Genomic DNA, 14,894 nt, shown 5'->3' with positions numbered 1-14,894 from the left:
TTCCACAGCTGGTGAGGTAGAACAACAACGAGCTTCTTCTGAAAGCCCAGGTGCATTCCGAGGAAAGGCAAGGTTCACAGATCATAGTCGTTATAATCGCCAATTTTTGGTTCCCACTTCCTCCGTGCTCCTTAAGAAGTTCCTGCCGTTCTTTCATTTCTCCGCCTGCCAGCAACATACGGTGGCTGCATGCTCCGGAAGGTTCCAGCTCCCTTCATGACCTCCCGAGAAGCTGGCATGCACCCTTTTTTGTTCTGCGCCAACTGCCTTTGGGGCAACCCTTTCGTCGATCACCTTGGGAAAGTGGATTCCACTGCAATGCCCCTCTTTAAAATCTGACCAATCCACTCCATTTCCGTCTTCGGATCATAGTGAATACGAATGACAGACCTTTGCGCTGCCCAAGATGTCCGTTTGAGATTTTGTCAGGCCAACGCAACATTAAGTACTTTATATTTAATATGTTGTTGATACCTCAGTTCCTGGTTCTGGTCCCGGTACGAGCAAATTCAACCCTTTTTTACTTCATTTCCCTCTACACCGGTGACCAGCTACCCAAAGAAGTTCTACCGGATTTAATCTAGGAAGAGAGTACAACCGGTTTATATATTCCCAGACAATGTTTCAGGTGAACAAATGACTGCTCCACGCCCTCATTGTGGATATTCCCTCATCATTGCTTGTGGATGAACTCTCGTATTCATATAGGCTGCTCTTAAAGCTAACTGCTCTATTGGAAGCAGGCTAGTACAGTGCAAACTCCTAAATGTGTAAGGGTTACAGGCCCAACTTGTCAGTCGAAATCTGCATCAGGAAGCTTGGCCTGGCTTACTTGAATCTCCTCTCGCCATCAAATAATCGATTTTCAAATGAATGACGTTTGAGTTATTTTTTTATTGTTTTCAACTAACATTCTGTCAAATTAACATGGCAATTAAGAATTCACCTTGAAAAAACCTTTTTCCAAAGAATAATCATTAAAATCGGCTTGTTCCTAAAATCCTTCATAAAATATGCCAAATCCACATTTATACCTGACAAAGCAACTGTGGAATTTGTCGAAATACAATTTAAGGCGATTATTTTTGACAAATTTTTCTTCAATTTCAACAAACATATGTGAAGTTCTGAGCGTCAGTAGTGGATCTGGCAGCGACGACGAAAAAGAAGAACTCTGTGATCCCAATGACAATCGGCCAGTGAGTGAAGCTGGCCCCAACAACAACGGCTCAGTTTCTACAGAAAGATGGGCGCCCTTACCAGTTCGAGATTTTCCAGAAGATTACAATCCCACTGAATTTCCCAATGGAGTTTTCACCCCACCGCCAGCAGTCCAACTCAAAGCATTCCGAAGCCTAAGTCCTGCAGAAATATCGAATTCAGAAATTGGCAAATGTCTTCAATATAAGAACCCAGAGTACTTCTCATTCCATAGATATAGTTTTTATGACGTGTTTTTAGATAACTGTGAACTTAGTAAGAATGGGCCGAAAAATGTAGAAGATCATCCAGATGAGTGTCAACAGTCAGAGGAAAACCCCACGACAGATGGAAGTGATGATCATATCGATCCAAATTCCAGTAAGGATTTGTCAAGCTGTCTTCTGGTCCCTCCGCTCTCTCATTGGGAAATGAACACTTAAGCAAAACAAATATAGTACAATTTTTAAATTCACACCCCGTCGTGTCCTTTTTTAAGGTTTTGTGTTTGCACAATCGGTTTACTGTCTGTCTGTCTGTCTGTCTTTTTTTTTTTTATGGATGGAGGTGGAAATCTTAGAAAGACACTGCCGCGCCAGGTTGCAGCAGCGTGTGGGATTCTCACCCACTAAAACCACCCCCACTTTCTCCTTTTTCCTTCCCCGCGGGACCGCCGCAAAGCATTACTTCGCGGGGTGGACTGCGCTTTACGCGACCACGCCTTCCGTTCTTCGCGTCCTCCTTGCGCGCTCCGCTCTTCCCAGTTCCTCTTGTATTCGTTTGATGGCGGTGTTCACCGCACACCAGTTTCCATCCGATTTCAACATTTCCCCCACGATGTTCTGCGGGCTTAGAGTGGTTTTCAGGGAGTCTTCCAGACTTCTCCTTTCTGAGAGAAATCGTGGACAGTGGAACAGAACATGCTCCGGGTTCTCAAGTGTGCAACCACATTCAGGACACAAGGGAGAATCATCCAGCCTGAATTGGTGCAGGTACTTCCTGTAACCGCCATGTCCTGACAGGAATTGCGTCAGATGGTAGTTAATCTCACCGTGTCGTCGCTGGATCCACTCCTCAATACGGGGAATCAAAGTGTGGGTCCAGCGACCCCTCTGCGAGTCATCCCACCGTTTCTGTCACTTCTCCAGCGACTCTCGCCTTGCCGCTTTTCGGCATTCTGCATCCTTTTCAAGAGGATTCATTTTCCTTGTCTCGTACAGGCACCGTGTCTCACTTGCCAGAATGTCTATCGGGATCATTCCCGCAATAACACACGCTGCCTCGCCTGATATTGTTCTGAAGGCGCTGCACACCCTTAGCGCCACTAAGCGGTAAGTCATATTTACTCTCCTACGATTACTCTCACACGCTAATGCTTCCTCCCAAACTGGTGCCGCGTATAATAGTGTGGAGCGAACCACTCCGGCCACAAGTAATCTGCGACTGTACCTTGGACCTCCAATGTTAGGCATCATCCCCGCTAATGATACGCTGGTATTTGCCGCTTTCTCACAGGCATAGTCCAGATGTCCCTTGAAATTGATTTTAGCGTCAATCATCACCCCTAGGTATTTGATAACCGGCTTCGAAGTGATAACGTGACCACCAACGCGAATATTAATCGTATTCCTCTTCCTACGATTGGTAATCAAGACCGCCTCCGTCTTTTGTTCCGCAAGGTCAAGCGGAACCATCTCCAGCCACGCTTTTATGGCGCTAATGGTTTCATTTGCGTACATTTCAACGTCTTCAGGCTCTTTCGCGACGACAACCACAGCTAGATCATCTGCGAAACCGATTATCGTGGCCTCTTTTGGCACGGGAAGGACAAGGACTCCATTGTACATGACATTCCACAGGAGAGGACCCAACACTGAGCCCTGTGGTACTCCTGCGGTGACGGTGTACTGCTTGGATCCCTCATCCGTGTCGTACCACAGTGTCCTCTCCGAAAGGTAACTGTTGAGGAGCTTAGTCAAGTAACTAGGGACACCCGTTTTAGCCAGTGAACTTTTTATCCACTCCCAGCTTGCGGAATTGAACGCATTTTTGATGTCCAACGTCACTACGGCACAGCATTTTTCAGACGACATCGCGTCTCGAGCCAGCTTCAAAACAACGTCTACGGCGTCGATTGTTGAGTGGGCTTGACGAAAACCAAATTGTCGCTCCGATAGTCCATCCTTGTATTCGATGATAAGGAGCAGTCTGTTGTAGATGACCCTTTCGAGCATCTTTCCTGCCGTGTCGATAAGGCAAATCGGTCGGTATGATGATGGGTGTCCTGGGTGTTTATTCGGCTTCGGGAGCAAAACTAGTTTTTGCCTCTTCCACCGGTCGGGGAAAACTCCTTCTATCATGCATGTTTCAAACACGCTGATAAACCAGTCGGGTCTGGTCTTAACAGCGAGTTTAAGGGCTCTATTGGGAACAGCATCCAGACCGGGTGCTTTGTTATCACCAATTCTCCGGCAAATTTGCATAAGTTCCTCCTCAGTTACCGCAGATATGGTGTAGACGTCGAGTGCTCGCTTGTGCTGTTTGCGCTCCCCTTTATCGGGGGGAAGAGCGCCGTCACGATATCGAGCAGAAGATGCGGGCAGGTCAATTGTGGTGTTCGCCCTCTCATCTTCTTGATAACTATCCTGTACGCTGTTCCCCAGGGGCTTTGGTCTGCCTCTGTGCAAAGCTCCTTGAAGCATTCTCGCTTGCTGGTCCGTATAGCCTGCTTAAGCTTACCTCGAAGGTTCACATATGCTAGCCGTTTCTCGTCGAAGTCTGGTCTTGCTCTAGATCGTTGGCAGATCCTTCTAGCACGAAAACATGCATCCCGTAACACCGCGATCTCTTCATTCCACCAATAGTTTGAGCGCCTTTTTGCGAGAACTCGTCGCCTCGGCATAGCAGCGTCGCATGCTCTTGTTATACGTCCCATCATTTGCTCTACCTTTTCCGTAGCCGCACCACCGGGACTTTCGCCTCCCAATAGCATCTCTATGAATGCATCCTCCTCAAGCCCTTTCACGGACCAGCCCCGGTTTCCAGCCTCACGGGAACACGTATCGACGCATGGCCCATATTCGATCTGGAGGAAAATCGCCTGGTGGTCGCTGTGAGTATAATGCTCACTGACAAACCATGTCATTCTCCTCGCCAATGTGGTACTCACATAGGTCAGATCGGCTATTGAGCCCGACCCTGTCCCACGAAAAGTGGAAACGTTTCCCGTGTTGGCAAGCACGAAATCTAGCTCCGCGAAAGCCTCGAGCAGGATACGGCCCCTGGCGTTCGTAGTGCCACTGCCCCAATCAACGGCCCACGCGTTGAAATCACCAGCTATGATCTTGGGGTTTCGACTTCTTGCATCCGAGACTAGCATACCTAGCATTCCTTCGAATTCTGTTATCGTCGCGCTTGGTGGAGCATAGCAACTATATATATAGATACCAGCTATTTTTGCCCTGACGAATCCAACTTCTGGAAACTCCATCACTTCTTGAATGGCCTGATTTCCACACGCCCATATTGCCGCCTTGCCAGTTTCATCTGCAGTCCAGGCACCGCTCTTATTGTTGCGATAGGGCTCGCTGATTATGGCAGCTTCGATTCCCTTCTCATAGATGGTCTGCGAGAGAAGGTCTTGCGCTGCCTCGCAGTGGTTGAGGTTGATTTGTATCAACCTCATTTTTTTACTGCATTCAAGGCTCGCTTAAACACTGGGCATCTGCTGCTGCCTACAACGTGCCGACAGTCTACGCCTTTTTTTTCCTTGCAGAGTATGCATTCAGGCTCAGCCTTGCACTCCCTGAACATATGGCCTTCTCTCCCACATTTTCTGCAACATTTTGACCTGTCACAGTCACCGGTGCATTTCGCCGCTATGTGGCCGAATTCCAGGCATCTAAAGCAGCGATTAAAGGATACCTGCTCCCTAAGTCGGCAAACGACCCAACCTAATTTTACTTTCCCAGCCGCCAGCAGTTTGAACGCTGCTTCAGTTGGTAAGCTTATGGTTGCCGTTTGCGTGCCTCCGTATGCCTTCCTCAGTCCCCTGATTGCGGAATCTTGCAAGCTAAGTGGTCCGAACTGCTTTTCTAAGGCGTCACGGATATCCTCCTTGGTCGTGATTTCGTCAATGTCCTTACATTCTATGACAAGCTCCTGCTTTCTGGCCCGTACTTGAGCTTTTTCTCCTAAGGACTTCTCCACCTTGCCGAGGAAATTTTCCACCGTTTTACCCGAAGACTTCTTCAGCTCCAGCATCAAGTCTCCTTTCTGGGAGCGTCTGATTCGGCTGACGTTTTCTCCTAGGTCCATCAACTCCTAAGGATATCGGCGCCGCAGTTTCCACGATGTTGGTAACTTTATTTCCCTTGCCTTTTGCCGGTGAGAGGCCTTTTTGCCTTTTAGCGTCCTGTGAGGATCCGAAAGAATCGTTCGCGCACTCTCTACTCCTCTTTTCAAGTTTACCGCCCTTTGGATGTTGAGGGAGTGTCACTTGTGTTGCCTGGGTGACGCTTGATTTCTTCGAGGCGTTTTTTTCTTCCTTGGCACCATTGTATAGTACCCGAATGGTACGGACCATGTTTTTGATGGCCTGGTGCACGTTGTGTTTGTCCTTAATAAATTCAGACAACTCTACTATTTTACCTCCGAGTAGGGCAAACGATGATTCTTCCGGACTCTGACATAGCTCCTCCGCTTGGTTTTCACGTTGGGCGCTTACGTACTTATTAGCCTTCCGAGAGCTTCCCTGATTTCCTTCCTTCATCAAAGTTGATTTCGGAGGAGATCGCACTATCGTCGAGCTTCTCTTAAATGGATCAACCACTAAGTCCTGCGACATGTTTCGACCAGGTGTAGTTACCCCGCTATGGGCTAATAACTGACCAGTTTGTGCCCCATCTTTTCTTGGGTTTTGAATAGGCGTTCTCGGGAGTGATGTACTCCTTTTAAATGCCTCTTTCTCCAGGCTACTTGTAGTATTTGATGCAACGGTGGCCAAGTAATCCACCACCGAGGCACTGCAGTCGAGGGATATCGACGGCCGGGAGCCTGCTTGCCCACTCCCAAAAGCCGCCGGTACTGGGTTTCCGAAGCCCTGCACCGTAGCTTTATTCTCCTTCTGTTCCTCCATGTTTAGTTTTATTTCTGGGTATCCTTCCCATAGCCAATTTTTATCCACGGGCGGGCGTTTACTTCCCACCTACCCGGCCTGCGCATAAGCATGCCCATACACGCACACCTCCAAATGCGTATATGTACATATTCCTACGCATCCGCCGAGCATTCCCTTATCCGCACGAAGGGACGCGCCTGATGGGAGATTTGTCAACTCCGTTGTCTGTCTGTCTGTCCGTCTGTCTGTCTGTCTGTCCGTCACACGCATTTTTCTCGGAGACGGTTATAGCGATTGGCACCAAATTTGTTAGAAAGGTGGGAACTGTGAACGCTCACGCATACAGTCAATTACATCCTTTTACGTCGAATTTAAGGGGGGGGGGGTCATGCAAAAGGGGGGTGTAAAATTTTTTTTCATCAAATATAGTCATGTGGGGTATCAAATTAAAGGTCTCGATTAGTACTTTTCAAAGCCGATCTTAGTTTTGACATTCGTTGAAAAGGTGGGGAGCGCGGGGGGTTGAAAGTGATCACTTCTTTAAGGGGGCCATTCTCAGAAACTACCTAACCGAAAAATCTGAAAAAAATCAGAAGGGTGCCACTATATGGTGCCTGGGCTCCGAAATACCTTCCATGGCGATATCTGTTTAAATAAAGTTGATAATAGTATATTACTACAATTTTTTGTAATTGGTTAGAAACCCCCCTTAAGTTCATCCTAGTACCATAAGTGCAGTGATATAGGTTATAATATAGAGCATGATCTTACCAAGTTTGGTGGAAATCGCACTATTACCAACAAAGTTATAATACCTCAAATTTGTTGCTTCTTTGAAAATTGAAGACTATGAATGTCAATATCACCCGAAAGTGGAAACTCTCACATAATATATGGATATATTACGTGCTACGTACTAAGAAATACACAAAACCTTTCGTACCTGAAGCGTCCAGCTTCCGGTTTCCCGACTTGTTTATATTTTGAAATCTATGAAATGAATAAAAAAGGGATCAGCACATTTCAATGTTTCTTACTTACTCCCTTAATTTTCTTTAATGAAGTGAGGTGGTCTGAGGACTCCAGGTTGGTAAAATACAAAGTAGCAAAAACGGTTTTACAGTCAAATCAAAACTGCGCCTTTAATAGATCCTAACACGACTACCAGATAAAGTTTTACATTCAAAATTCACATCACTTAACGTCGAATTTCACTGAGGAAACTCCCAAAAATTCTTGAAAGCGAATCCATGAATCATCTACTCTCCTAACTCAAAAATGTTTCTCTATTCGCTATGATCCCCCTGCATTCTTGACGAATCCATTTGAATCATAGTCCTCCTTGAAATCTATGAGAAGGTCAAATATAATAATCCAACACTACCGATCTATGCGCAGCATGTCCTTTTTCTCCTATCCTTCGCTTCCCTGATGTCGCCTACTCCGCTTGCCAAACATCACGACTATTTTAAAGTAGTAGACACTTGCGCTTCCAGCAATAATAGCAACGATGTCGATAGCACCGGCAGTAACGATGGCAGTGATTATGTGAGCAAGAATGGTAGCAAACGTGCACATCACTGCATGAACAGGACGAACAGTGATCGTAGGTTACGCAACAAAGGACACAAGGATCACACATTGCTTCTGAAAAAACTACAATTTTTTATACGGTTACGAAACTGCTTGAACACAAACTTGATCCAGGGAAAACTCAGATATGCTCCAAACTCGAGGTTCAGTTCCAACTAAGCCAAACCGAAGCAGGTCTACTCTACCACAACGACCTTCTCAACAAAGAATTCCAATGGTGACTGTAACCCAAAGAAAGTTTTTTGCGAACAGGAAACATTCCCACCCGAGAAATTTATCGACGTGTTGTCCTGGAACTATCGACCAAACTTCAACACTATGAACTTGATCTAAATTTGTACTTCGGTAGGGTGACTCCATGTAACATCCTCCGTTTGGTTTAAGGTTCTGCCACACATTCAAAACCCGTAAATAAAGCTGCTGCTCCTGTTTCCTGGATGCAAAACCCTATTTTTCCCTACTTATTTGCAGAAGCAAAGAAAATGATTCTGCCGGTGTATCACCGTGACTATACATACCAAAGTTCTCATTGAAAGGACAATCCTTATTCTCGAAAGTCGGCTCACTGTCAGAACAAAGACATCAAGGAAAATCGATAGAGAACGTAAATTTAACAAGGTCCTCTAGACTCACAGTAAAAGGCTAATCAGATAATACTTAAAAAGGACGAACAAGTCCATAGTGAAAGTGTTCCCCAACATTAATATATTCGCAACGCCCCACCGCGTACCTGCGATTGAAGGTCGTTATTTTGTTGTGTATATCATAACATAGACAACGGCCCTGATGAAATTAGTAAACAAATTTATTACTGAATCCCTATGAAAGGATTTATATCCTTTGCGTTGGTATACTGTCGAATATTTCTCAAGGAATGTGTACCTGAATTCATTGGGGTTCAACATGAACGTTGTTGCGAGTTGAACGTTTTCTGGGTACAAGCCCTCGCATCGATTCATGGAATTCGTGAAAATTGATATGCTCGCGGAAGTAGGACACATGCAATATTGTTATGGTAATAACCTGCATGTTGACAACATAACTTTATGTAGATTTGAAACTAATACTGGCCTGATAAAGCCCCTTCATTTTTTTCCTTTTATCTTCTAATAGAAATGGGAAATTGCCAATAGTTGAAATATCTTGAAATAATCTGCATGCTCCTCATATTTCAATTATCCAACCCAAAGCGGTGCAGATACAGCCTGTAGCAACCACCGTGTCCCGTGAGAAACTGGGTAATCTGGTAGTTGGTCTCCCCATGTTTTCGCTCAAGCCACACCCTAATGTTGGGAATGACCCTGTGCGTCCACCGACCTTTCGTAAACTCGTCCCATCTGCGTTGCCAGAGATCAAGCGACTCTGACCTTGCCGCATTTCTACGCTGTGCATGCCCCTCCATATGTCTTGTATTGTACAGGGCACTCATTCCTTTGGCCAGAATGTCAACCGGGATCATGCCTTCCACCACCAATACTGCCTCATCTGATGTGGTTCTAAAAGCACTGCAAACCCTCAAAGCCATCCGCCGGTAAACCGAGTTCACCTGCTTCCGTCTCTGAGAGTTTGCAAGCGCCTCTGCCCACACAGGCGACGAGTAGAGCAGGATGGAGCGCACCACTCCGGCTAGCACCAACCTCCGGCAATGTTTCGGTCCACCAATATTTGGCAACATTTTTGCAAGTGCCGTGGTGGCACTGGCTGCCTTTTGGCATGCATACTCTAAGTGTTCCCTAAAACTCAATTTGGTGTCAATTATTACCCCCAGGTATTTAATAGCCGGCTTTGATACGACCGTATGTCCACCGACCTCCACTTCCAGAGTGTTATTTTTTCTGCGGTTCGTTATTAAGACCGCTTCCGTTTTCGCGTCCGCCAAGGTCAGCCCGGCCTTTTCTAGTCACGACTTTACCACTCTCACTGTTTCCGTTGCGTAAACCTCCACATCTTCTGGGTGTTTTGCTGCAACAACCACAGCTAGGTCATCAGCAAAGCCGACAATCGTAGTCCCCTCTGGGACGGGAAGAGCAAGCACCCCATTATGCATGATATTCCACAACAGGGGACCAAGTACCGATCCTTGTGGTATCCCCGCCGTGACAATGTACTCTTTGGGACCCTCATCCGTCCCGTACCAGAGAGTCCTCTCTGAGAGGTAGTTTTCCACCAAATTCGCCAAGTATCCGGGGACATCTATGTCAGCCAACGCCCCTTGTGTGTGTGTGTGTGTGTATGGTGGGGAGAAGCTACAGCTTCCGAGCACTCAGGCCGTGTTGGCCCATTGTACTCGTCTCCCCCGTCTAACGGAATATTCCGGATTCGTTAACGTATCGTAGGATTTCCGTTAGTGGATGTGATGCTACCCGTCGTAATTGGAGAACATCGGCACCAAAGATCTGATGCCTGATGCGTCCATAGGCGGGGCATTCACATAGGAAATGCTCCGTGGATTCCGCTTCCTCATTACAGGAGGGACACGTATCATCTTCGGTAATTCCTATTCTGAACATATGCCCAGCTAGTGAATTATGGCCTGTCAGAATGCCCACAATACACCTGCAAGTCCTCCTGCTCTTCGACAGGATAAACTTTGCGGTACGTATGTTGGGTTCTGGCAGGAAAAGTTTGGTGTGTCGAGCAGCATTTAGGCTCTGCCACCTGTCATTATGGGAAACTTGTTCCCAGTTTTTGAAAACAGATTTAGCCAATGCTACTGATACCCCAATTGCTGGCTCCGGTCCCGGCATAGGGGAGATTGACCCCTCTTTCGCTAAAGCGTCCGAGATTTCATTTCCCTCTATGCCACAGTGACCAGGTACCCAGAGTAGTTCCACCGTATTGAATCTAGACATAGAGTTCAAATGGTTTCTGCATTCCTGAACGATTTTCGAGGTGATCAAAGGACTGCTCAATGCCCTCAGTGCAGCTTGAATGTCACTGCAGATTGCGATGCGCCTGCCCTTCAACCGCTCGTCAATCACCCAGTTTGCCACCCTTAGGATCGCATAAACTTCGGCTTGAAAAACCGTTGCATATTGTCCCAAAGGAAAAGCCCACTTCTCGTTTTTATTCGAGAGGTAGACTCCGGCTCCAGAACCCTCTTCTGTTTTTGAGCCATCGGTGTAGAAGACTTCCGTATATCCCGCCACGCATTCCTCTGGGTCTTCCCAGTCCTCTCTACGCTTCAGGGTAACTACATATCTTCTACCAAACAGATGTGTTGGGACACCAGAATCGAAAGGCATTGTAAGAACTGGATTCAGTCCTCCCAGTAACTCTTCCAATGCTCTGTGCTCCCCACATCCGTTATTTTCCCATAGATCTAATCGAATTAGCCTATGAGCTGCTCCCATTGCAGTGCTTTGAATAAATATATCCAGGGGCTGCAAATTGAGTAGTGCATTCAGAGCTGCGCCGGATGTCGTGCTCATGGCACCAGTGATACCCAGACAAACAGTTCTTTGGAGTGCAGCTAGTTTACGGTGAAAACCTTTTTGTCTCACCTTAACCCACCACACTACGGATGCATATACGAACATCGGCCTAATGATGGCAACGTATATCCACATTACCACATGAGGCCTGAGTCCCCATGTCGAGGCAAAGGTCCGTCTGCACAGCCCATAAGCTGTGGGAGCTCGTTTCATCTTTACCTCTACATGTTTGTTCCAAAGAAGTTTTTTATCTAGAGTAACCCCCAGGTATTTCACTTCTTCGGAGAGTTGAAGGGTAGTACCCCTCATCTCAGGGAGGCAAAGTCCATCTAGTTTTCTCCTTTTTGTGAATAAAACCATTGTGGTTTTATTGGGATTAACTGACAAACCATATCTAAGGCACCAGCTGTCTATCAAATCAACGGCACGCTGTATATTCCTACACACCGTTCCAAGATCCCGATCAACAGCAAGTACAGCCACGTCATCAGCATAAGCTTGAGCGTGTATTGGCAAATTTTGCAGTTCGCATAGTAGTGAGTCGATCAGCATACTCCACAGAAGCGGCGAAAGCACACCTCCTTGGGGGCAGCCCTTCGTTGCCTCCGCAGTCAGGTAGCGATTGACCCCTACCTCAGCGCACAGCAATCTTTGCGTTAGCATAGCATGGATCCACTTAATTAAAGCATCATCAACACCATGCGCTCTGGCGGCATCACAAAGTTTTTGAAAAGGCGCACAGTCAAAAGCCCCTTCAATGTCCACGAACACCCCCATCGCGTACTCACCATTCAAAGTTGCATCCTCTATCTTTGTGACCAAAGAATGAAGAGCAGACTCACAGGACTTTCCACGCTGGTAAGCATGTTGGTTTTCACTAAGTGGGTGTGACCTAAGTGCGTTTCCACGAATGTGACGCTCCACCAGTCTCTCCAAACCTTTCAGCAAGAATGAAGTCAAGCTGATCTGTCTGAAGTTCTTTGGATTAGAATAGTCATCTTTCCCAGGTTTCGGTATGAAAACTACTTTAACCTGTTGCCAAGAAGAAGGCACGTAGCCCAGAGCAAGACATCCTCGAAAAATATTTCTTAGAGGTCGCTCTAAATGCTCCATACCCTCCTTTAGCATTGCCGGATAGATGCCATTCATGCCAGGTGCTTTGAAATGTTCAAAGGACAGTATGGCAGCTCTAACCTTTTCATGGGTAACAACCGCTTTCGCAGTGTTCCAGTTCCTCTTGCAACGCTTGCGTGTTGAAGGGGTTGCAAGAACCGTCAACTCTCCCCCTACCACTTCTCTCACCCGTTCTCCCGGGTGGTGTACTTCCAGGAGGGTCTGTACTGAGTCCAGTCTGGAGCTCGTGAAAGTACCGTCGGGTTTTCTAAGAGAATCCAACTTGGCCGACTCATCCCTTTTGAGGACTCTGCACAGCCTTGAAGTCTCCCTTTCGCCTTCCAGTTCCTCACAGTACGCTCTAAAGGAGTCTCGTTTCGAGCACCTCACGAGCCTCTTATATTCACGTTGTGAGTTCCTGAAATTTAACCAGTCTTCGTTCTTGTTACTTTTGCAAGCACGATTTAGAAGTCGCCTGGTTGATTTCCTGAGTTTTTGCAGTTCTGGAACTGTTTTACCACTTTGGCCTCGGGAAATAGGACAAGCCTCTTCATAACACTCTAAAAGTGTGTAGTTCAGAGTTTTCAATTCATCTTCCAGCACCAAAGGAGTCCTTAGTCGCCTAGGGAACTGTACTTTATTGCCAAGAAGTTCATTGAACTTTGCCCAATCCGTTTTCCTAGGGTTCCGTCTTTGTACTGCAGACTGTTCGCCCGCAATAGTCAGATTGAATTCTAGATATCGGTGATCTGACAGTGAGACCTCGTCTAGCACTCGCCAGTGTGTAATCAACTCTAACAATTTTGGGGTACAGATTGTTAGGTCAATTACTTCGCTTCTTCTCGGTCCCACGAACGTAGGGGCGCACCCCACGTTTGCAGTCATAAGACCAGCTGAAGTGATGAAATCAAATAGCTTCTCTCCTCTTGGATCGCATTTGCTACTGCCCCAACAAATATGTTGAGCATTCGCATCGCAACCTATTAAGAGTTCGAGACCACTTGATTCTGCATACGCCAACAGATCCCTAAGTTCTTGCGTCGGTGGAGGATACAAAGAATCATAGGGTAAATAAGCGGAGGCAACTATGATGTTTTTCCTCTCGCCATTTATCTGGTATTGTATGATGACCGTAGCTAAGTCCTGGGAACAATATTGTCTCAGCATAGTTGCCTCTAACCGTCTTGACATCAAGACGCAAGCTCTCGGTCTTATGGATCTTTCGTCGTAGAAGATCCTAGCCCCCTTTACTGATCCAATACCACAGATTCTGTTAAATCGAACCCAAGGTTCTTGCACCAGAAAGATATAGGGGAAATCCTGTGGCTTTGTCATTCTCGCTGCCAACAGGTAGGAGGAAGCTTTGGCATGCTGCAGGTTGATTTGACCAATCTTTATGTTTTTCGACATAAACTTAGTCTATTGTCTTATGGAAAACAGTTAGAAGCATATGCGGCAGTCCGCGTATGACGGGGTTTCCCCCACACCGTACCGCCAGAGACTCGATCCCCTCGTGATTGATTTCTCTGAGAAAAGCCGTACTTGGGAGTACCGCAATTCCCATGTTCTCATCCACGAAAGATCTCACCTCATCCCGCGGAGCATTCGTCTGTTTTCTACTTAGCACCTTACTTGGTTTGCGGTGTCCGGGTTGCATAGATTCGATCACTCGAACTGGCATCAAGTCAGTTTCGTTCACGTCTCTGGCTTCCCTTCCTTCCGCCTGTTCCTTGGAAGGTGTAAGAGAAGTTACTAGCAGGTAGGATTCACTCTGTAGTCCCTTCCCCAGTGCGAGCCCCCATACGGGAGTTCCGCCCCTGTATGCACTATCCTCCGCGCACGTCTCCATTGTGGGAGAGCGCACCGAAGATGCTGCAATTTGCTCTATGTTGTGTGAGTCGAAGACCATCATTGTTCTTCGCTCTCAAAATGGAGATGATGCCCTACAGTTTCCTGATATGACGGAATTTCAGTCTATATAGGAAAAAGTGGAGCACCATATGGTGACTTCCCCTGAGCACATTCAGACTCTGTTGGTCCAGTTCGAATTCAAAGTTGAAGCCCTCCACGTTTGTAGATTGGTCCTTCCTGGCATTCATGAACTTTACCCTCCAGTGCCCAAAGTCCATGCCCGGGTTCTGTTCACCCAGCAAACGGATGATGTCCTCTGCCTTCCTTCGAGGGCCCGGTAGCCAACATCCGACATGTTCTGTCCTGCGTAGCTCAGTGTTCACAATAGTGAACTTGGGCCGACCGCCGGAACTCAAAGTTGGGATTACCTGCTGGAGCCACTTTAAGGCAGCCTCGTCAGCGCACTCCAAATGTAGAAGCCCATCACGAAAACCTTGATCGTTAAATCGTGGCTTCGTTCCAGGCTCCATCATTTTCTTCCACAGGCATTCCTGGAGGATGGTAAATTGTCTCTCTGACATTTT

The 14,894-nt window shown here is 46.9% G+C and overlaps 1 long non-coding RNA gene across 1 annotated transcript; it reads right to left on the bottom strand.

Annotated features, from left to right (window-relative positions):
• Positions 1-7,429: 7,429 nt before the first annotated feature.
• On the bottom strand, positions 7,430-8,156 carry LOC119655349. The gene is made up of 2 exons (XR_005249902.1): positions 8,018-8,156; positions 7,430-7,966 (listed from the first exon to the last, which is right to left on the bottom strand). It is a non-coding gene; the product is annotated as an uncharacterized LOC119655349 (long non-coding RNA).
• Between the last annotated feature and the right edge of the window lie 6,738 nt (positions 8,157-14,894).

The sequence above is a fragment of the Hermetia illucens genome, chromosome 4 (assembly GCF_905115235.1).
Source record: "Hermetia illucens chromosome 4, iHerIll2.2.curated.20191125, whole genome shotgun sequence".
Classification (NCBI taxonomy): Eukaryota; Metazoa; Arthropoda; class Insecta; order Diptera; family Stratiomyidae; genus Hermetia; species Hermetia illucens.
This window is presented reverse-complemented; position numbering and strand designations above follow the sequence as displayed.